Here is a 23622-nt window from a genome sequence, read left to right on the forward strand (position 1 = left end):
AAAAGAGAGATCAACTACTAGGAACTTGTGTCCAAGTTAGAAATGACGATGCATTACACAAGGATGCTCACAGTGTTGATAAGAAGAAGCATTATGGTTGTATCTTGAAGATGCTGGAAGTTCTAGCCAGTGCAATCAGGAAAATGAAAGAAAATAAAGGCATAGAAATTAGAAAGGAAGAAATAAAACTCCCAATCCGCAGACTATCTACATTAAAAAAATCTCAAAGAACCTACAACGAATAGTGAGTTCAGCAAGGGCACAGGGTACAAGATAAAAATACAAAAAATCAGGACTTCTCTGGTGGTACAGTGGCTAAGACTGTGCTCCCAGTGTAGGGGGTCTGAGTCCGATCCCTGGTCAGGGAACTAAATCTCACATGTCGCAACTAAAACCTGGTGCAGCCACAAAAATAGGTATTTTTTAAAAATACAAAAGTCAAACATATTTTTATTTTTTCCCACCATATTTTTATACACTAGCAACAAACACATGAATATCAAAAGATTAGCCATAAAAAGCATGACTCAGGAAAAATTGATAGGACTTCATCAAAATTAAAAGTTTTTACTCCATGCAAGGCCCTAATAAGAGGATGAAATGACAAGCTACAAATGAGAAGAAAATATTTGTACATGACATTTGACAAAGGACCAGTATACTAGATGATGTAAAGAACTCTCAAAACTCAATAAGAAATCCTATTACAATATGGGCAAACGAAATGAAGAGGTATACAAAAATGATATGCAGATGTCAAATAAGTACATGAAAAGATATTCAACATCATTTACCATTAGGGAAATGTAAATTAAAACCAAAATGAGATGTCACTACATACCTATGAAAAGGGCTAAAATAAAAAACAGTGGCAGCACCAAATGGTGCAGAGAAATTGGATCAATCACACACTGCTGATGAGAATGCCAAAACGGTACAACCATAATATAATGGAAAGCAATTCAGTGGTTTCTTATAAAAATAAACATGCAACAACCATACGACCCAGTAATTTGCATTCCTGGGTATTTATCCCAAAGAAATAAATACTTAATGTTCATATAAAAACTGTACACAAATGTTTAATAGCAGCTTTATTTAGAAATATTAGAATAGCCAAAGCCTGGAAAACTCAGATGTCCTTCGACAGGTGAATAGTTATCATTGGTACAGCCATATCATGGAATAGTACCCAGCAACAACAAAAACCAAAATAATAATATAAACAACAACCATTTTCCAGATGAATCTCCAGGAAATTACACTGAATTAAGGTTCAGTTCAGTCGCTCAGTCGTGTCCAACTCTTTGCAATACATATTTATAATTCTCAATTTATATAAAACTCTTAAAATGACAAAATTATAGAAATGGAACATTGATACATTCAGTTCAGTCACTCAGTCGTGTCCGACTCTTTGCGACCCCATGAATCGCAGCACGCCAGGCCTCCCTGTCCATCACAAACTCCCGGAGTTTACTCAAACTCATGCCCATTGAGTCGGTGATGCCATCCAGCCATCTCATCCTCTGTCGTCCCCTTCTCCTCCTGCCCCCAATCCCTCCCAGTATCAGGGTCTTTTCCAAAGAGTCAACTCTTCGCATGATGGGTAGTTCCTGTGAAATAACAGGGAGTGGGGTGGAAGGAAAAGTAGATGTTGCTAGAAAAAGCAGTCTGAGGGATCTCTGCATTGATGGAAATATTCTGCACCTTGACTGTATTAATGTTAATATCCTAGCTAGTGACACTGTACCTTTGGAGAAACTGAGTAAACGGCATGTGACATCTGTTTTTTCTGTTTGTTTGGTTTTTTATTAAATGTACATGAATCTACATTACAAAAAGTTTTTTAAATAAATGGAAATTTTTGAACACAAATTAATCTATAAAGAACCCAAATTCCAAAGAGATGAACCTTTTCTTAAAAAAGCAGATGGAATTCCACCTAAATGGAATACTTAGCAAATTTTTACCCAGGTGGGCAAAGGATTGGGCCTGATTTAGGTTAAGGAACTCTGCTGGGATAAGCAGTGGGGTTTTTAACCATATACAGTTTGGCATGTCAAGTTGGAATCTAGAGGATCCTAAAATGGAGAGCCTGCTGTCCCCACACATTGGCTCACCCTCATGGGACATTTACTGAGAGTACTACTGCAATTTCCAGGAAGCTGGAAATTGAGTTGGAGAAGCGGTGAAACATTTCTACAGCATCACATTTTTTATATCTTAAAGTTCTGGTGGTGGAATGGACCTATGAAAGTTACAGAACTGGTATCAGCCAGATGATACTTGAAAACTGAAGTAAGCTGAAAGTAACTAATGTAGCAACCTAGCTCTAAACAAACAACTCCTAATTGATTAGTTTCCTTCTAGCTTCTTACAAGGAAAATAACATAGGTTCAGTCTCAATGGTTCTTTCATCATCGCTTAAAGCACAAAACAAAAAAATTCAAGATATGGGAAGAATAAAAAAAACATGAACAATAAGTGAAGATTAATCAAAAGTAGATCCACAGCAGAACCAGTGAAGACACAGATGTCAGAACTAGAAGCAAAGGAGTTTAAAATGGCAACTTTAAACATATACAATATATTAAATACAAATGATCCTACTGTTCTGCCAGGTCCTCCAACTTTCTCCAATTCCTCAGCCATGACATCAACTAATTAATGACAGCACTTTTTCTTCCAACCTGTTATTAGATTTCTTAGTAAAGACCTCTAAATACAAAACATCAACAAAAGTAGGTATCAGAAAAAAAAATCTATTTAGTCAAAAGGTAGGCTGTTTCAGTCACAGGGTTCATGAAGAAATGTAAAGATACCACTTTGAAATGGAGCAGTGGACAAATCAAACTTAATAAGTATGTGAAAGTGTGTCTTTGATGCCTCCCTCCCATCTAATTAAACAAACACTTTCTGGTAAGGATCTCCAAGATGAATTTAAACTCTACCTCCCAGGAAAATGTGCCCAAGAGAAATAAGTGCTTATGTCCACAAAAGACTTCTACAAAAAAGTTCAAAGCAGCTTTACTCTTTACAGTCCCAAACTGGAAACAACCCAAATTCTATCAATAGCAGAATCAAGTTGTGGTATGTTCATGAATAAGAATACTACACAGCAATAAAAAGGGGAAAATTACTGACACATCCAGTGACACACATGCTCAGCAAAAGAAACCAAAAGTGATCATATACACTGTATGACTACAATTATAAGAAGTCCAAAACTAATCTACAGTGAAAAAGGTCAGAAAAATGATTACCTCTGGGGAGGGCATAATGTTCTTCTTTTAGGAAGAACATTTAGGAAGACAGTCCTCTGGAGTACTGAAAATGTTTTATATTTTTATATAGGTAGTGGTTGTGGTTATTAAAAAAACACCAAAAAGCCTACATAGATTTGTGAGTTTTACAAAAAGAAAATCATAACAATGATGATAATAAGGCTGTGAAGCCAGATACATGCTAATGTCTGATAAACAGGAATCTCTAGGAATTACTGGAAGATGTCTGCATACTACTAAACTGAGAAGAACTGTGATGATGAAAGCATATTTTTTTTTTTACTGCATGTTAACTTTATTTAAATAACTCCCAGCATTTTGTTTATATACCCTTTGCAAACAACCATTCTGAATTATCTTTTTAGATATTTATCTTCAACACTAGATCAAAAGTTCATCTGGGGCAAGGGTCACAAAACATTCTCTATAAACGGCCAGATAATAAATATTTTCAGCTTTGCAGGTCAGATGGTCTCTGCTGCCAGCTACTCAAATTCTAACACTGTAGCATGAAAGGAGCCTTGACAATAAGTAACTGAATGTGGTCTGATTTGGCCCACTGGCTGTCTCGATTTAAAGCAAGAACTATACTAACCATCTTTGTTTTTCCGTTTCTATCTTATATACTGATTACTTCATATACAATAGGGTACTCAGCAAACCAAAGCTGAAGGTAATCTTAAAAATGATCTCTTCTAATCCCTTCATTTTATAGTGAAAAACCTGTAGTCTAGAGATTAAAATTTTCCTATCATCACTGTTTGGGCAGTGCTTCCTTTTGGTAAACACATGAAGACTCACATCCCTATTTAATACTGATTTGAATTTCAAATCAATTAAGTAACATATCAAACCAAATAACATATCAAATTAAATAAATATCAAAACAATTTTTACTTTAGAAAAATATCTTTACTGGTAGAACTTTTTAGTTTGTTTATAAGCCAACGTATATATACAAGCTCTGAATCATACCACCATACAGAATCAATCAAGTGACTACTTAAATCCAAAATAAGAAGCTAAAATTTTTGTTCCAAGATCCATGTTTTTCTAAAAGCCAAAAATCATGACAATGAACCTACTTAATGGGAGTTAACATTAGGTAATAAATATAATTTAACAATTAAGTTATCAGAATAGTATTTTATATAGTTATACTCCAAACTAATAGAACACTCCAATCTAATACTTCTAAAAACGTGATCCTAGTATAGGTCACTGAACATTTTTCACAACAGTAAAACAATTAGGCAACAGTAGAGGGCAGCATTTCTATACATTATTAAAATACTACTTTCTGAAATCTAAGAAACTTAAAATGTCTATACTAAGACTTTCTTTAAAAAGGTCTCACACTCCTTTCAAAGCTGCTGGCTAACACACAATTTTAATACAACCCAGCACAAGTAAAAGTGCTCTGATACATAATTATGAACATTTAAATCAAAGACATTTCTGTTCATAATTCTCAAACTGATAAGCCAAAACAATTCAACATTTCTCTGATGATTTATTAATTACCATTATCAGTTACCCACTTAAATAGTTGTTGAGTATCCACTGGAATCACAAATATTTTTTCCCACATAGGGACAATCCTTTTTCTTTATTCATATAAGATGGTTACATACTAATCACCAAAAGGATATATAGTAAAAAAAACTTTTGGCAATCAAGAGACTCAAGGAGCTGTCTCCAAAGACAGGTATTATCATAACTCTAAGATCCAAAGTAAAAGCAGCATAAGAAGAGGTAAATAAAGCAGAAACAGGTGTAAAAGTATCTTTAAAACTCACCCTTTTTCATTTTCCTTTATTCCTAATTCCAACTTGCCTTCATATAGAACTGTACCTGAACCATAACCACCCTCAACAAAGAAAGAGAGCCAACACACTAGTCATAAAAGGCAGGGAACAAGAATTATAAGAGGGAACACCAACAGTGTAAGGGCAAAGAGAAAGATTCAGAAAAGACCATTGTGTCTAACTAGAAGGCTAAATTTTCCTACTATTTAATAAAAATTATTAAAAATATCTGCTAACATTATAAAAGTCTTATTATTTCACACACTTGACAGTATATAATTATTACTCAATTAATCTTTAACAACCCTATAAAGTAGGTGCCATTATATGCCTATTTTAGAGAAGTGGAAACGAAATACAGAAGGAATAAATGACTTGTCCAGGAATCAAGTGTTGGGACTAGAACCTCAAAGGTCTCCAGAGCTTAAGCTCTTAACTATTGTCCTTTATTCTCTGTCCAGACTAAGCTGTACAATTTCAGCTGAGTGATTTCTGCAGAATGCAGACCAAAAGGAATTGAAAAGTGAGAGTGATAAAATAAGAAGCTTTCGTTATTCATTTTAAAGTTCAATTGTAAAATCATAAGCAGAAATAGGTACTACTTGAAAGCAATCTCTATTATTCCAATGGAGTTGGTCCCAAATAAGGCACACCCCCCAGTGAACACTGACTGGATATTAAAAATTAATAAAAAGATGAAACAGTCAAGAAATTCAATCATTATGGATGGATAAGATCAAAAGATCATGAACCTTTCCAGATGAAGAACCAATTCAGTGAAAATAGTTAATCTAAAACAGTATATTTTAACTGGGAAAACAGTCTGAAAATAGCCTGAAGTTTAGAAATTGTGGCAGTATTTAATTAAAACATTAAAAATGTTCATACCTTATACACTAGAAATTCCTCACCGAAAGAATCATGGTTATGCTCAGAGATTAAGTATCAGTACATCCAAACAATGGAGTCATTTAAAATGACTATAGATAATAATGTGTAAGGCTGTTCAGGACATATTAAATACAAAAGATCCCATTACTCCACCAAGGCCCGTACCCTCCTCCAATCTCTCCGCTATGGCAAAGCCTATGAACTGAAGACAGCACTTTCCTTCAACCTGTTAGAATACTCAACACAGCCCTCTGGGCACCCAACACAATCCAGAAATAACCCCATTTCACTCAGTCAAAAGGCAACTTTAGTTAACTGATAAACTTTGGCAAAACTTACTGAACAGGTTAAACGTATCTTTGATTAAACAAAAATCTACTGGTAAGGTTGATTAAAATCCTGTTTCCCAGGCTAGGGAATCAAAAAGACTACCACCTACCCCTTTGTTGACAGTAACACTATTAGTTGGGAAGGTATATAAGAGAAAAATTTACCAAGTTCTCCTGCCTCCTCTTACTGGACAAAAAAAACTTTCCTTAAGTTGTACTTGGTCATCCTTTAGTATCAGAGGGCAGACTGGCTCCAGGATCCCCAGATATCAAGATCCACAGATGCTCAAGTCCCTTATATAAAATGATACAGTATAGTCATTCCTCTGGATCTACAGATGCAGAACCTGAGATTATGGCGAGCCAACCGCACTTATTTAGAGGTTGTTCCCAATACCAAAACACTTTCTCAGACTCTAAACTGATTCTAAAGTCTGTGTGTGTAGACAAACAAGAATCAGCTTTTTTTTTTTTTTTTAAAGAATAAAACTCAAAAACAGAAAAGCAGAGACTAACTATATTAGATGTTGCTGCTGCTGCTGCTGCTGCTAAGTCGCTTCAGTCGTGTCCAACTGACTCTGTGCGACCCCATAGACGGCAGCCCACCAGGCTCCCCCGTCCCTGGGATTCTCCAGGCAAGAACAGTGGAGTGGGCTGCCATTTCCTTCTCCAATGCACGAAAGTGAAAAGTGAAAGTGAAGCTGCTCCGTCGTGTCCGACTCTTAGCGACCCCATGGACTACAGCCTACCAGGCTCCTCCACCCATGGGATTTTCCAGGCAAGAGTACTGGAGTGGGGTGCCATTGATGTTAGGGTATACTAAAAAACTTCAGCAGGTATTCATAAAAGCCATCAAGTTGGTTCTTAAATGGACAAATCAATGAAACAGAATTCAATATCCAGAACAGACCCAAATATATGGGAATTCATTTGTCAAAAAGTGTCATTTCAATCCAGTGGGGGTAAATATAAACTTTTTAATAAATGAAGCTGGAACAAATGGGTAGCCATGGCGGAAAATATTACACTGGTTCTACAACTAACACTATAGATTAAGACAATCTTCAAATGGCCCTAAGACTTAAAAATGAAATCTTATATAAAACACTGGAAGGACACCCCGGTGAATTATTTATAACTCTGGAATATGAATATGGAAGGTTTTACTATGACTCAAAATTCAGAAGAAAGAGAAGGGGAAAGGAGGGGAGGCCTAACAAACAAGGCATGGGGAAAAAATCCACAGCTCATATCATGGACAAAGGCTAAACTCCCTGTTATATAAAAAGCTCCTGGAAACTGAGAAGAAAAAGACCAACAACGCAAAAGAAAAAAAATATGAAATTTAATAAACCTTGCTTAAACACATGAGAAATGCAAATTAAAACTACATTTATATACAATTTCTCACTCAAGAAGCTGGCAAAAATACAAAAATTTGCAAATACATTCTGTCAACAAAGTTGCAGGGAAATAATCACTCTCATACATTGCTGGTGGGATGGAAAATGACACAATTTAAATGGAAGAGAATCTGACAATAGCTACCTAAATTACCTAAACCAGCAATCCTATATGATACAGATACATATGCACAAATATAAAATGATACACAAAGTTTTTTTTCACTGAAAAAAATGTTTATTAACAGTAAAAGGTTAGAAATAACTTTAGCGCCTAGTAAAAACATATTTACAGCTTGTGAAAATTTGGCATTTTTCATGATATACAATACTTGTTATGTATCCAACTTTCATCTTTCTCCAATGAGAAGCAGCTGTTACAGGTTATTTATTTAAAAGCCCAAGTTTGATTAAGGAAACTATGATATATCAAAACAACTAAACTACATATTTCTATAAAAACAAATGAAAAAAAATTATGTGTACTAAAATGGAGAACCTTTCAGGATACTATAAGTAAAACCAGCAAGGGGCAAAAGATTATATAAATATAAAACAAACTACTGTCATATAGGGAAAGGGAGATATAAAACATTCTTAATTTTTGTATACACACAAACAATGGAAAGAAATAAATACAAATAAAAAGTTTCCTATGGGGATCAGAACTGAAAGGGACAGAAGTGAGACAGCTATACCGTTTTTTCTTTTTGATGATATTTGACTCCTGAGTTTGAGTAATGTATGAGTTTACTATCTACTCAAAAAAATGTTTAAAAAATTCAGGGGTAAATAAGTGAAGGGTTGGCGGTTGTATGGAATGGTTGTTACAATCAATAATCTAAGTCTACTAATTAAAATTGAGTTCCTCTGTCAAGCTGGAATAGGACAGCACAGATACACAACATTCTCATCACCGCATCAAGTTCCACTAGACAGTACTTAACTTGTTAGTCAACATTTTGCAGTCTAGAGATGGAAGTAAGCCCTATAAAATGAAAAAGAATCCGATTCTCCCAGACTAAGTATAAACAATAAAAAAATAATTATACACACAACCATTCAAAAAAATCAGTCAAATACTTAAGTGACTAGTAGGCAAGTATCAAGACAAGATGATGTAGTCCACTGCCACCATAAACTAAGAAAGAGGTGGAAAACACTGGGAAGACAAGGCCCTTGTCTGGGTCATTTGGAATTTATAATATAGAAAGATGAATAAATTTCAGTGACTATTTTCCAGGATATCAACATAAAACCATATTCAAAATAGGACTTATTACAAACTAAAATAGTCACTTATTTTTTTTAATCCACAAGTTTGGAATACCAAAGACAAAGCCTCATTCACTCAGCAGTTATTTACTGAGTATCCACTATATGTAGATACTCAGACACTTGGTCAGGCCTCGGGAATACCATAAGAATAAAAGTCTTATTTTGTAAAGTTTATAGTTCAGTGAAAAAACACACATTAATAAAGAATCACACAAATACATGATATACTGCATGGTATAGAGGAAAAGTAAAGAATACTTAAAGAAGTAAAAGAACCTTACTTACTAATTGTGGGCACAAGGAAGGCTTCTCTCAAGAAATAATCTATAAACGGAATCTGAAGGGTTGGGTGGTTTAGTCGCCAAGCTGCATCCGACTCTTGTGGCCCCAAGGACTTAGCCTGCCAGGCTCCTCTGTCCATGGCATTTTCCAGGCAATAATACTGGAGTGGGTTGCCATTTCCCTCTCCAGGGTATCTTCTTGACCCAGGGACCAAACGCAGGTCTCCTGCATTGCAGGCAAATTCTTTACCAACAGTAAGATTTAGAAACAAGGACTTGCAAACAGGAAATTACTATGCATGAAGATTTCAAAGAAGAAAATCACCTCACAAGAGTTGAGGGGAAGAAAAAAAGACCTGTAAATAGAAATATTGAAAACTTGGTTCACAAATCCTAAAACATATGTCTTGGCAATCCCTTAATTGGAAGAGACTCTCCAAGACAACAAAGACCTCAAATACTGCCCTAACGGAATTTAATATGGACTCCAAGTTTTGGCAAACAAGTTGAATAGTAACAATAATAACAGCTTGTATTGAGTAAGAGAATAAGATAGGAACACTCCTTTCCTCCTAAAAAGCTTAATCAAGAACTCAAGAAACATTTTTTTCTTTACAGGTCTTTCTCCTGCCACCTACACTTCCACTAAATGACTCTATGATGACTAGACTCTTCTACTTGATCAACAAACAGGTATAACAAAAGATGGAGAAAGACAGGATTCTACTGCAAGAAATTATTAAAGTTAAGCAATTCTCTTTCTCAGAAGTTAATCGACAGCTGGGAAAACTCTGTACTGAAGAATAAGAATGCCCTTAGCTGCAGCTGCATTTATACACAGTGCTTATCACTAACAAAAGAAAACATATCGTATACAATACTCCCAAATCACTATTGTTGGATCTTGAATGCTTTGAGTTAATCTTCTCATTGTGATAATGAGCCTGACAAAACTACACATCTCTTCCTGGCCTTCTAACGTTATTAACTCTCCATCAACTGACATATATTTACAAAAGAGCTAATTAAGAACACAAGGATTTACAAACACAAAAATCTCTTACACATTATGTGGAAAAGCACAAAATAAAATATTTCATCCAAACTGATTAAATTACATAAAGATCTATGTATGTATACTAACAATAAAGAAATACTGCCACAAGAGAAATGCTCACTAGGATCTTTTCCCATGCAAAAAATGTAAATGCAGAATAATATTTTAAAAAATGTAAATTGAAGAGGAAACACATTTTCATTTCCCATTAAGAGGTAAAACAAACATTACATTTGTGTTTAAAATGTATTAAACAGAGAAACAACTACATCTATTTATGATTATCTTAAATTAGTAAATGGCATTAATACTACTGTAAATAGAGGCCAAAATTTGGCTGTTCAGTAACAGTGATGATTTACTCGTCACAGCTCACAACCTAGCTATTTGCAAAGGTTTTAAAATAAGAGTCTTCACTGTGAAGAACATATAGTTATTGTGGGGGGGGGAGGGGTGGCCAGGGGGAGGATGGAAGCCCAGAAAACTAATCACCATTGCTTTAGCTCAACCCACATGCCTGTTCTTAAGGGTATCCATGGTAGCAGTGATGCAACATGCCTACCTAGCTCACCATGCCTACACAAGTGGGAGAGAGGGGAGGCGGGTGATGAAAAAAAATTCACTTGAAAAGGTGTTTTAGTATTAACATGATAGAATTATATCAACTATATTGATAGACTTAAAAATACATATAAAAACATAAAGATCTTTAAAGATCAGAAAAGCAAGGAAAGACTCAAGGGGGAAAGAAACACTGCAGCACTTCGGCTGAAAAGAAAATCAAGATTTTTGCTCTTCCTGCTGCTGCTATTGGTTAAATACGTTCAAAGAGTTTTATTTCTAATAATAGAAGAAATCATTTTAATTTAGCTCTTTCAAAAGTAACTACAAATATGTTTTAGGCTTCCTAATTTCCATCCTACATCTTTTCTATTTTTGTTTTAACAGTTACATAATAAAAACTTATTAAAACTTTTATGTATTGATTCCATACAATTTTTTTTAAATGGTAGCTCTCTTTTGCTTAAACAGGATCAAATATAAATTTTAAAACTCTATCAAGAAAGATAGGGCAGGGAGAAGATAGACCATTTTAAATAACCTATAATATTAGAAATAAACTATTAGAAATATTAGATATTCTATAATATTATTCTGTATTAATAAAAATATTCTATAGTATTAGAAATAAAAGCTAAAGTGAATGAAATGATAAAAGGTAAATCACAGAGAGAATCAACCACAGACCATCATGAAAAGAACTTATATATTAAAAAAAAAAACTAGACTAAACCTGTGTCCCAGGCTTACTGCCCTTTAAACATTCTTTAAGAACAGTTTGATAAGACAGTTTTACATGGAAGACATAAACAGAATGGGAGCAGACAATAGGCATGTTAGTATCTGACCAAAACTCTTATTGTTTGACTATAACTTTGAACAAGCAAACAAAACTAATCTCTATCAGTTTTCTTGCTTTTCCTCTTGTTGCAAAAAATAATTCACTATATAAGAACAGACTTTGCAGATTTCACAAATTTACTGATTCTTTTATTATTGAATGTAATTTAAAAATCTCAACAATTTTTGTCTAACAGTCACTGTGGCATCATAAGTTTATAGAAACCCCCCCAAAATAAATTATTCCATATTTTAAAAGCCAATGTATAAATTTCAAATGTAAGCATCTTGAATCTTACACAGTCACACAATGTCCACAAACTGGTGCTCAGAAATAAAAGAAACCAAACTTAGAACTTAAGTGAAGTATGTTGCACTTTGAGGATAAATGAGAAAAACAGACTTTGAAACAAATAACTTTAAGGAGTTCTTGAACAAGTGTAATCATTTTAAATCCAATCAACATCTTTCCAAAGGCAACACAATCAGAACTTTACTATTCTCCTTTAAAAAAAATGTACTATATTTGCAATAAATAAAGGAGAGAGTCCAGAAAATGTTCTCAAATGAGTTATATTTTCAACCACTACGACATATGGGGACAGAAAAAAAAGTAGAGGGGAAAACTTTGAGAATATATTTAGAAGATATAATTAGGGCCCTATAAACCTTTGCTGTTGGGAGAAAGCCTTCCTATAAACCACAGGGAAAAAATATCCATTTAATAAACTACTTTTAGCTATCTGAAACACACTTCAGAATATTACCTTTCCTAAAGGAAATAAACTAAGCATCAAATGGATTCAAATTTCAAATATATAACAATGGCTATACTTTATTTTTTAAATATATTATAAACAAAAAAGTCTCTCACGGTCTGTCACTAACAAACATAGAAAGCATACTGTATCTTACCTTTGTGGTTACAATGCACAGGCAATCCATCACTCTACCATTACAATACTTAATACATAAAGCAGTTTATTGCAAGCTATAAGTTGCCTATATGAATAAAAAATAAAAATAAAGTTGTGAAATAAAACCACTGATGAAAAGTTATAACTGTGACAAGATCTCTCCAGGATCCATTCTTAGAGGTAGCAATTTTTCTACTACCTGAAATACAGGAAACCAGAATGTGTCACGTGCCCTACAATCTTCTTTATGTAATCTATATTTGAAGAACTTGAAATTATCCCACAAAACACTGTGGAAGTCGTCAGGGTTTATTCCACAAGAGATCACTGCTGCTTCAGATGCTATTTCATTAATCCCTCTTTTAAAGATATGAGGTTGACAGGGAGTCATCTGATGAAATGTTCCACAAAGAGGTTTCCCCGATATAAATTTAAAATTCCTTCTCCTTGTTTGCTACTGTTTGGATATTCGAAAAGAAAAAAAAAAAAAAAAATCACTAAAAAGTAAAAAAAAAAATTGTAAGCAAACATTTCTTCCACTAAACCATTTCAGCAACTGCAGCTTGCAAAGTAATGACTTTCTCAGGCAGTAATGAATGGAATATTCCATGTGGTATTTTTGAGAAGGGGGGAAAGAAGAACAACATGCAATAATTTAAAATATTATCTCTAAAACTTACTTCTTTTCCCTTTAAGAAAAAATAGTAATACTAACATTTACCTAGGTAGTCAGATATTAACTTTAGTGTCCCACTAAATCTATTTCACTTAATCCCTTAAAAAAAAAGCCACCACCACAAAAAGATAATTGTAACTAAGTACCATTTCAAACTCCTCAAGAAGACTTCGTTTTTAACCCAGAAGTAGCCTAACTTTGTGAATTCATGTCCTGTCCTCAAATTCATTGAAAACAGAGCTAGACAGGCTGACAGGGAACACCGCATAGCGCTGCAACTGGATTTGAGTTTCCTAAGCTTGCAGTCACACTCCCCTGTCAAAATGTGTAACAATGAAGAGTATTACCTGCAATTTCTGTCCACAAGGTTTCCTCATCATCTACAGATATTATAAATTGCCTCAAATTCAAACAAGTCAACTGTTTCCATTTGCTTTTTATGTCATGGGCTGCATCAGCAACTTTCACACTAAACCAAGTTTCATTATAAAGGATTATGCAAAAGAGTTAACACATGTATGTCACTTAGTACCTATCACATCATTATTGTTATTACTATTATTGATTGGCTATTAGTTGACAGCCTTTTGTTTCAAGTCTAATACACCTAAGACAGATCCAATGGGATTTTATCTTGAACACAGTCTAATGGGACTGTTTTAAGGATTAACACACAGCACTTAAAATAATGCCAATCTTTGTAAGTGCTCAGTACAAGCCAGTTACAGCTATATATCTATATATATGCACATGCAACTATAAAGCTTGAAGGGTAGGCAGAAGTAAATTTCATCTTTCCTCCAGTAGAACAGCTATCTTGGGAATTACCTGCTCAGTTAGAGACTGAGAGTACCCGCTTTTTCCCACACACCCCAACAATCGTTTGCTCTCAAGACAAAAAAGCAAAGCCCACTCATGGGTCATGATTCCTTAAACGAAGTTTACCATCTTAGAAAGAACACTGAAAACATCATAGGTAATATCTAACTACTAAGCGCTACAGACGGTAAAGCAGCTGCCTACGATGTGGAGACCCGGGTCCGATCCCTGGGTCGGGAAGATCCCCTGGAGAAGAAAATGGCAACCCACTCCAGTACTCTTGCCTGGAAAATCCCATGGACAGAGGAGCCTGGTAGGTTACAGTCCATGGGGTCGCAAAGAGTCAGACACGAGTGAGCAACTAAACTTTCTTTCTTTCTGTGAGGGAAAATAAAGAGCTTTGTGAAATCCTTTAGCTAGTTTCTCCCTTAGTGTTCTGTGTAATTCTTATTATCTATTAGTATACTCTAGAGAGAGAAGGTATTCCTAAGTTTGGCAGACCTCCTAACAGTGGAGATTGAAAATCACTGTATCAAGAGTCAGAAAAAGTGCTTCAGTCCGTTAACAGAACTGAAACTATGTAACTTTAAGTAGTCATATTCTTAGGCAAATACAGATGAAATTTCAAACTGACTCAATTAACATATAAATATTTAACAACATATTATTAAAAATATATCTAAAATACTGTTTTATTCTACTCACATTCAGAAAACAATTTTGGGCAAACTTCACATTCACCTTAAATGTTAGGGTCATGATTATAACTACAACCACTTTTTAAATTAATTCTTCATTTTGCTCAATTTCATTTCCATCTAAGTTGTTTAGATACAGCACTTTTAATCCATGTATTAATATATCACCTTACATATCTCAAATCACTGTTAGTACCTATTCACATAGGTACTAACTGATTTTCCCTATTTCTCAGCATATATTATACTAACAAATTTTTCCTATTTGTTTTCTCAGTATATATTATAACTTCTGTAATATAACCACTTACTATATTACTCTTTAGTATACTTTTTAATTTTCAAAAAAAGCTTACATATACTATCCAATACCCGCAGTTTTTAAGGTCATACTCAGGAATGATTATTTAATCTGTGTTAAGTTCTACACTCACTGCATCTTTTATAAACATCCAAACTGACACTGATTAAGGACATTTCAAGTCAATATATTCTTCTTAAATAGTCATATTTAAATATTTTGCTGTGAAAAATATTGATAATTTATAAATTACTTTGTAATATGAGCAACTTTAGAGGTTTCAAATACAAGCCTTTGGGATGGCAACACCTCACCTAATATTCAGGCACATAAGATATTTAACAGTATTTTAGAATATCAATGGCTGTCTATACAGGCAATTGTTTCCAACCATAATAGAATAATAGGGAACAGTTTAACTCTCCTACCTTCAAACAACTAAAAAAGAGGACAAATAAGGAATAATGATTTTCAGATCCTGAACAAAGTCCCATAAATGCCTAGAAACTGCCTGGAAAAAGTTTTCACACTGCAGCAGAAGGATGAGAAAACTAAACAAAGTCCCACAATCTTAGATGAGGAGAATTCTCACTTAGATGAGCGAGAATTAAGGAAGGTCAAGGTGTCTAAAATTCACAAATAAGAGTACCAGAGAGGAGAGGTGCATAGCATGAGATCCACACATCTGCAGAGTTCTTCTTGAGTCTTTATTACATCCATTAGTCATATATATAAGGAAACTTGAGGCTGAGGAAAGAACCCTAGGTGGAATAATCCCAGAACTCATACAGGGCTGAGAAGAATTGAAAAACTCATAATATACAGGCTCTGGGTGGAGTACCCAGAAGAGTACTGGGACAAAATTAACCCTATACTGAAGGCTGCTTGGTCCCACTAAAAAAAGACTGAAAGCAAGTTTCAAAAGGAGCAAACTCTTTCCAAGTAATTTAACTGTACTCCAAAACAAATCTCAAGAATATTTAAGGGAACACAAAAATACTGAGGACCTGAAAAGGTAAAATTTATAACATCTGCCAAATATAATTTAAAAAATTTTCAGGTATACAAAGAAGAGGTAAATATAACCCGGAGAGGAGAAGAGGCAATCAACAAAAAGAACCCAGACCTGCAGAAACAAGACTAACAGACACCGAAAACAAATTTATGGTTTCCAAAAGGGAGTGTGGAAGGGGAGAGGGACAAACAAATTAGGGATATGGGATTAACAGATACAAGCTACTAAACATAAAACAGATAAGCAACAAGGATTTATCTGTACAGCACAGGAAAGCATACCCAATATCTTATAATAACCTATAATAAAGTATAATCTGCAAAAGGAAAAAAGAATCACTATGCTGTACACCTGAAACACAATATCATAAATCAACTCTACTTCAATAAAAACAAATAAAAACCCAAAATGACAAATGACAGAATTAGCACTCAAGGATATTTTAAAATTATTATAAACCTATCCCATATATTCATGAATACAGAGGAAAGCATGAACATCTTAGTATATGTGCTGCCAAAGCAAGCACATGCATGAACATCTTAATGAGACATGGAAAATAAAAAAGGAACCAAATTAAACTTCTAGAGATAAAAATTCAAATGCCTTAAAAAAATTGATTAAATGAGATTAACACTTCAGAAAATTAATGAAGTGAAAACGTACCAGAAACTGTCCAAAATACAACACACAGAGGAAAGAAGACTAAAAAAAATTAATCACATCAATGAGCTATGGGACAAATTCAATCAACCCAATAAACATCTGTTTATACAGTCCCTAAAAAAAAAAGAGAGGGTAACAGAAAAAAATATTATTGAAATAATGGATAAAAACTTTCCATATTTGGCAAAAACTACAAACACAGATCCAAGAAACTCCACAAATCCCAAAGACGTGAAGAAAACTGTACAACAGAAAGTGTAAAGGAATGACAAGCACCAAACTCAGGACAGTGATTCATTCCGGAGGATGAGGCAGAGAAGGTAATCAGGATGGAAAATAGAAGCTCGTCAACTATATAACACTTCCTTTTCTTAAGCCAGGTAACAGGTCCATGCATGCATGTGTCAGCTGCCCAGTCGTGTGCTACTCTTTGGGACCCCACTGACTGTAGCCTGCCAGGTTCCTCTGTCCATGGGAATTTTCAGGCAAGAACACTGGAGTGGGTTGCCATTTTCCTCCACCAGGGGATCTTTCCAAACTAAGGATTGAACCTGTGTCTCCTGCATTGCAGGCGGATTCTTTACCTGCTGAGCCATCATGGAAATCCCTAGATAACAGGTACATGGAGATTCAAAATAGTCTCTTCAGATTTCTGTGTAACTATAATCCTTTTTTTCTAGTAACACACAAAAAGAAGATAATCAACAAGACAGTTGCCAAGAAGACAAAAAATTATCAAAAACAGATTGTAGCAAACACCACCAAAAGAAATCAGGGAAGGTAAAAAATCCACCTGCCAATGCAGGAGACGTGGTTTCAATTTCAGGATCAGGAAGATCCCCGGCAGAAGGAAATGGCAACCACTCCAATTCTTACTGGGAAAATCTCATAGACAGAGGAGACTGGCAGGTTACAGTCCATGGGATCACAGAGAGTTAGACACAACTCAGTGACTGAGCATGAGCAAAGGGCTGGTGACACTGAAGAGGGGTTTTGTTCTTTGTCCTTTGCTACACTGATAAAGTACTGAGTATGCAACATTTTAATAAAAACAGTAAGATTATTTTATAAATCTACCATTTACTGAGCACTTCATTTTATGTCAGACTCTGATTTAAGTTTTACATAAATTACTCCACCTCACACACTCTCTTACAGATGGTGGTAATGGTAAAGAATCCACCTTCCAATGCAGGAAATGACAGAGCGGTGGGTTAGACCCGTGGATCGAGATCCCCTGTAGTAGGAAATGGCAACCCACTCCAGTGTCCTTGCCTGGAAAATTCCGTGGACAGAGGAGCCTGGCGGGCTATAGTACACAGGGTCGCAAAGAGTCAGACATGACTGAGCTTGCCTGCACCACCACCATCCCACCTTATACATAAAAGCATCACAGGAAGGGAGTTCTGTTTTCATCTCCACTTTATAGATGATGAAACTAAAAACAGTTAAGCAATCTGCCCTATATTTATAATGTAATGCAACAGATCTAAACACAGACATAGAAGAAAATTTTTACAGAATGATATACAGTTCTCATTTTAAATATATATAAGAGCTAAATATACTCATTAACATACAGAATTAGTTGAATAAATATATATCAAATGGTTAAAAGTGGTTGTCTCAATAAAAGAATATTTTAAAAAGCACTGACTTTCAACAATGTACACCTCTATGTACATGTACGTTTTAAGATATACCTGAATTATCTTTGTAATCAGAGTTTTGTTTTTTTTTTAGTTAATAACTGAAAAAGAGATAGCAATTCCTGTGGAAGAGAGGAATCACAAGCCAGGTTACAGTGCTGGCTTCAGCAGCACATATACTAAAATTGGAACCATACACAGAAGATTAGTATGGTCCCTGAACAAGTATGACATGCTTCGTGAAGCCGTCCATATTTTTATACCTATGGGTGATTCGTTGATGTATGGCAGAAGTCAACACAATATTGTAAAGCAATTATCCTTCAATTAAAAATAATTTTTTTTTATGGGAATGCAAACTAGTACAGCCACTATGGAAAACAGTGTGGAGATTTCTTAAAAAACTGGAAATAGAACTGCCATATGACCCAGCAATCCCACTTCTGGGCATACACACTGAGGAAACCAGATCTGAAAGAGACACGTGCACCCCAATGTTCATCGCAGCACTGTTTATAATAGCCAGGACATGGAAGCAACCTAGATGCCCATCAGCAGATGAAATGGATAAGGAAGCTGTGGTACATATACACCATGGAATATTACTCAGCCATTAAAAAGAATTCATTTGAACCAGTCCTAATGAGATGGATGAAGCTGGAGCCCATTATACAGAGTGAAGTAAGCCAGAAAGATAAAGAACATTACAGCATACTAACACATATATATGGAATTTAGAAAGGTGATAACGATAACCCTATATGCAAAACAGAAAAAGAGACACAGAAATACAGAACAGACTTTTGAACTTTGTGGGAGAATGTGAGGGTGGGATATTTCAAAAGAACAGCATGTATACTCTCTATGGTGAAACAGATCACCAGCCCAGGTGGGATGCATGAGACAAGTGCTCGGGCCTGGTGCACTGGGAAGACCCAGAGGAATCGGGTGGAGAGGGAGGTGGGAGGGGGGATCGGGATTGGGAATACATGTAAATCCATGGCTGATTCATATCAATGTATGACAAAACCCACTGGAAAAAAAAAATAAAAATTAAAAAAAAAATAATAATTTTTTTTTTAAAAAGAAGCCACAGTACAGAATATTGGGAATGAGAAGGAAAGAAAGGAAAAATATAAACTACTTTTTTTCAAGAAACTTAACTAGGAAGAGAAGGAATACTATAGGGTCCTACTGAGAAGAACTTTTCCTATTTATCTGTTTTCTTTTAACGGAATCTTTGAACGTATTTATAGGGTAAAGGGAAGAATGAAACAAAGGTCCAAGAGAGGAAAAGGTTATAGATATTACATGAGGAGAATGAGATTCCAAAAGATAAAAGTATCAAGAGTACAACAGGCGCTTTCAATATTTATCAGAGACAATGACTTTCACATAACTGAAAACATATTTCTATAAAGTTGGAAATTTCTGCAGTGAGCATGCATTACTTTGGTAATCCAAACAAATGGGGAGGGTTATTTTAAATATCCATACACTTTACTGGGAAAAATTATATATGCATTTTATTCCAACTCAAAATCCCCCCATTTTTCACATTTGGAGAAACACAAGGGGGAGCTTGTTTAAGAGTATATGAGGTGATAGTAATGCTCTAATACTGAAGATGGTAACAGATGCAGATATGGATAACAAATAAAATTATTTAAATGAGTTACTGAAAATGTCTCATAATCAAAACTCATAATTTAAAACTAACTGGGGATGCCTTCTTGCAGAGCATGAATCTGTAACTATTGTGGTACACTTAAGCTTTAACAGATTTTTATTTTCTTAGTAACTATAATATTTTGCCAAGTTTTCTCCTAGATTAACAGCTTGGCATAATATGGCAGTTGTTCCACTTCTCTCATAGCATTTCATTATATTTCACTTCCATTTCAAAGTTATTATTTTAGTGGTATATCCTTCAGTTCTAGAACTAGCATCTACCACTTAAACACTGAAATAAGATTGTCATAGATATAAACATAAAAATATAAAAATTACGTAACAGTGAATATAAAATAACAGCATAGTGGTCATCAAAATCACTTGCAGAAACATATAATGCACAAGTCACTGAGTACACACACCTGTCAGCTTTGGTCCTGATGAAACTTTTAAACTACAGGGTCTCTAATGATTGTGCATTATTTCAAGTTTTATACACTCACACCACTTAAAAACTGGAATTAAATGAGACAGCACTGTAAATCTGGTGGCAGAGAGAGGGAGTTCAAACTAGGGTCTCTGGGATGTACTGAGAGAGAGAGAGACATTGTGCTAGAAAAATAGAATATTAGGAAGAAGGATAAAAACCTTGAGGACACTGATGAAAGACAGAGGAAGACAAGCTGAGCACCAATACAAACGATTATCAATTACTCTGAAGGCAGGAATTAAAAAATGTGAAAAAATTATGAAGCTGTGCTATAAAGTTTGGTCAGCTGTCTTCCAAAGTTGTTCTTACCAAAGTTCTCAACAAAGTAAGAACTTACCAAAGTAAGAACTGAAATGAAGGTCTGCGTTAGGGATTGAGAGTTACAGGATAGATGGTACCAAAGATACGTACTGAATTTGAATATGGACTGACAATAGCACTATTGGACATACTACCATTGTATCAACTTAAATTTTTTCAGTCTGCTAATTGTATACTAGATGTTTATAGGGAAAGTCATATAAAATAAATTCCTTTTTCACTGGAGAACTGTGCTCAAGTATTTAAGGCTAAAGATCATGCCTGCAATTTGCTCTCAAATGGGTGAGCAAGAATAAATTTTAAAAGTGTGTGTACATAGGTACAGGAAACAAGCAAATGTGACAAAATGACAACTTCACTATTCTTGTAATTTTCCTGTAGATGTACACTTTTTCAAAAGAATAAAAATTTTTAAAAGAGAAATTGGAAAAGAGTCCAAAATAACAGTAAAATATAAGTCCTGTAAGAAAACTACAAAGTGCTACCGGCATTCAGAAGGGATTTGTCTCAGAGAAAAGATGAGTAAAGATCTCACATGGACAGTTTCTGAGTTGGGTCATGTAAGATGGATAAAGTGCAGACATTCCAATTGGAATATACATACCAAACCATTTTCAGAAGCCACTGCTACAGAGAGTAATTTCACTTCCCTATGTTAAAAGTGACAAGTGAAAGTGTCAGTCATCATTGAGTCATGTCCGACTCTGCGATCCCATGGACTACAGCCCGCCAGGCTCCTCTGTCCATGGAATTCTCCAGGAAAGAATACTGGAGTGTGTTGCCATTCCTATGTTAACTACATCCTATGTGTTTTCTACAAACTAGCCTGTTATCTATTAAAATTACTTTTGTTGTTCAGTCACTCAGTTGTGTCTGACTCTTTGTGACCCCAAAGACTACAGCACGCCTTGTCCTTCACCATCTCCCAGAGTTTGCTCAAACTATGTCCATTGAGTCGGTGATGTCATCCAACCATCTCATCCTCTGTCATCCCCTTCTCCTCCTGCCCTCAGTCTTTCCCAGTATCAGGGTTTTTTCCAACGAGTCAGCTCTTCGCATCAGGTGGCCGAAGTATTGGAGTTTCAGCTTCAGCATCAGTTCAGTTCAGTCGATCAGTCATGTCGGACTCTTTGAGACCCTAGACTACAGCATGCCAGGCTTCCCTGTCCATCACCAACTCCTGGAACCTACTCAAACTCATCTCCATCGAATCGGTGATGCCATCCAACCATCTCATCCTCTGTTGTCCCCTTCTCCTCCTGTCTTCAATGTTGCCCAGCATCAGGGTCTTTTCTAATGAATCTGTTCTTTGCATCAGGTGGCAAAAGTATTTCAGTTTCAGATTCAGCATCAGTCCTTCCAATGAATATTCAGGACTGATTTCCTTTAGGATGGACTGGTTGGATCTCCTTGCAGTTCAAGGGACTTCTCAAGAGTCTTCTCAACACCACAGTTCAAAAGCATCAATTCTTCAACGCTCAGCCTTCTTTCTGGTCCAACTCTCACATCCATACATGACTACTGAAAAAACCATAGCTTTGATTAGACAAACCTTTGCTGGCAAAGTAATGTCTCTGCTTTTAAAAACGCTGTCTAGGTTTGTCATAGCTTTTTTTCAAAGGAGCAAGTGTCTTTTAATTTCATGGCTGCAGTCACCAACTGCAGTGATTTTGGAGCCCAAGAAAATAAGGTCTGTCACTCTTTCCACTGTTTCCCCTTCTATTTGCTATGAAGTGATGGGACCTGATGCCATGATCTTCGTTTTCTGAATGTTAAGCTTTAAGCCAGCTTTTTCACTCTCCTCTTTCACTTTCATCAAGAGGCTCTTTAGTTCCTCTTCGCTTTCTACCATAAGGGTGGTATCATCTGCATTATTGATATTTCTCCTGGCAATCTTGATTCCAGCTTGTGCTTCATCGAGCCTGGCATTTTGCATGCAGTACTCTGCATAGAAGTTAAATAAGCAGGGTGACAATATACAGCCTTGCCATTCTACTTTCCCAACTTTGAATCAGTCTGTTGTACCATGTCCAGTTCTAACTGGAGCTTCGTGACCTGCATACAGGTTTCGCAGGAGACAGGGAAGGTGGTCTGGTATTCCCATCTCTACGAATTTTCCATAGTTTGTTGTGATCCACACAGTCAAAGGCTTTAACGTAGTCAATGAAACAGAAGCAGATGTTTTTCTGTATTCTCTTGCTTTTTCTATGATTCAACGGATGATGGCAATTTCGTTCTTCTGCCTTTTCTAAACCCAGCTGGTAAATTCAAATTACTCATTTTTCTCTTATTTTATTAACTATAGTGTCATATTTTCATTGTCTAGGTAACAAATCCAATTACTAAGCAAGTTTATTAAATTAAGTCAAAGAAAAATATCTGCCTTAAAGTCTGAAATTCTAAGTTCTAATCTCAGTTTTCCCAAATGATAATAACGTAAGTTTAGGCAGTCACAACATCCCTGAATTACAGTTTGCTGAATTTTAAAGCAAGTATCAGCTCTAAGTACTAAAGACCAAAATCTGACTTAACTCATATATATTAGGAGATTACTAGTAAGCAAGAATCCATAATCCTGTAATATCTCAAAATATAATAATGCATGTGAAGGTGCCCTTTAAAACTATGTAACTTGAAAACCAGGTTTTTATAATCCTTTCC

At 35.3% G+C, this 23622-nt stretch overlaps 1 protein-coding gene and 1 non-coding gene across 12 annotated transcripts in view; one reads left to right on the top strand and one right to left on the bottom strand.

Moving 5' to 3' along the window:
- Positions 1-23622, bottom strand: part of DLG1 (discs large MAGUK scaffold protein 1) — a 261150-nt gene that overhangs the window by 200512 nt on the left and 37016 nt on the right. The window lies entirely within an intron of this gene.
- LOC122445635 lies at positions 18632-18735 on the top strand. The gene has a single exon (XR_006270601.1). It is a non-coding gene; the product is annotated as a U6 spliceosomal RNA (small nuclear RNA).

Source organism: Cervus canadensis, chromosome 7, assembly GCF_019320065.1.
Source record: "Cervus canadensis isolate Bull #8, Minnesota chromosome 7, ASM1932006v1, whole genome shotgun sequence".
NCBI classification, from domain to species: Eukaryota; Metazoa; Chordata; class Mammalia; order Artiodactyla; family Cervidae; genus Cervus; species Cervus canadensis.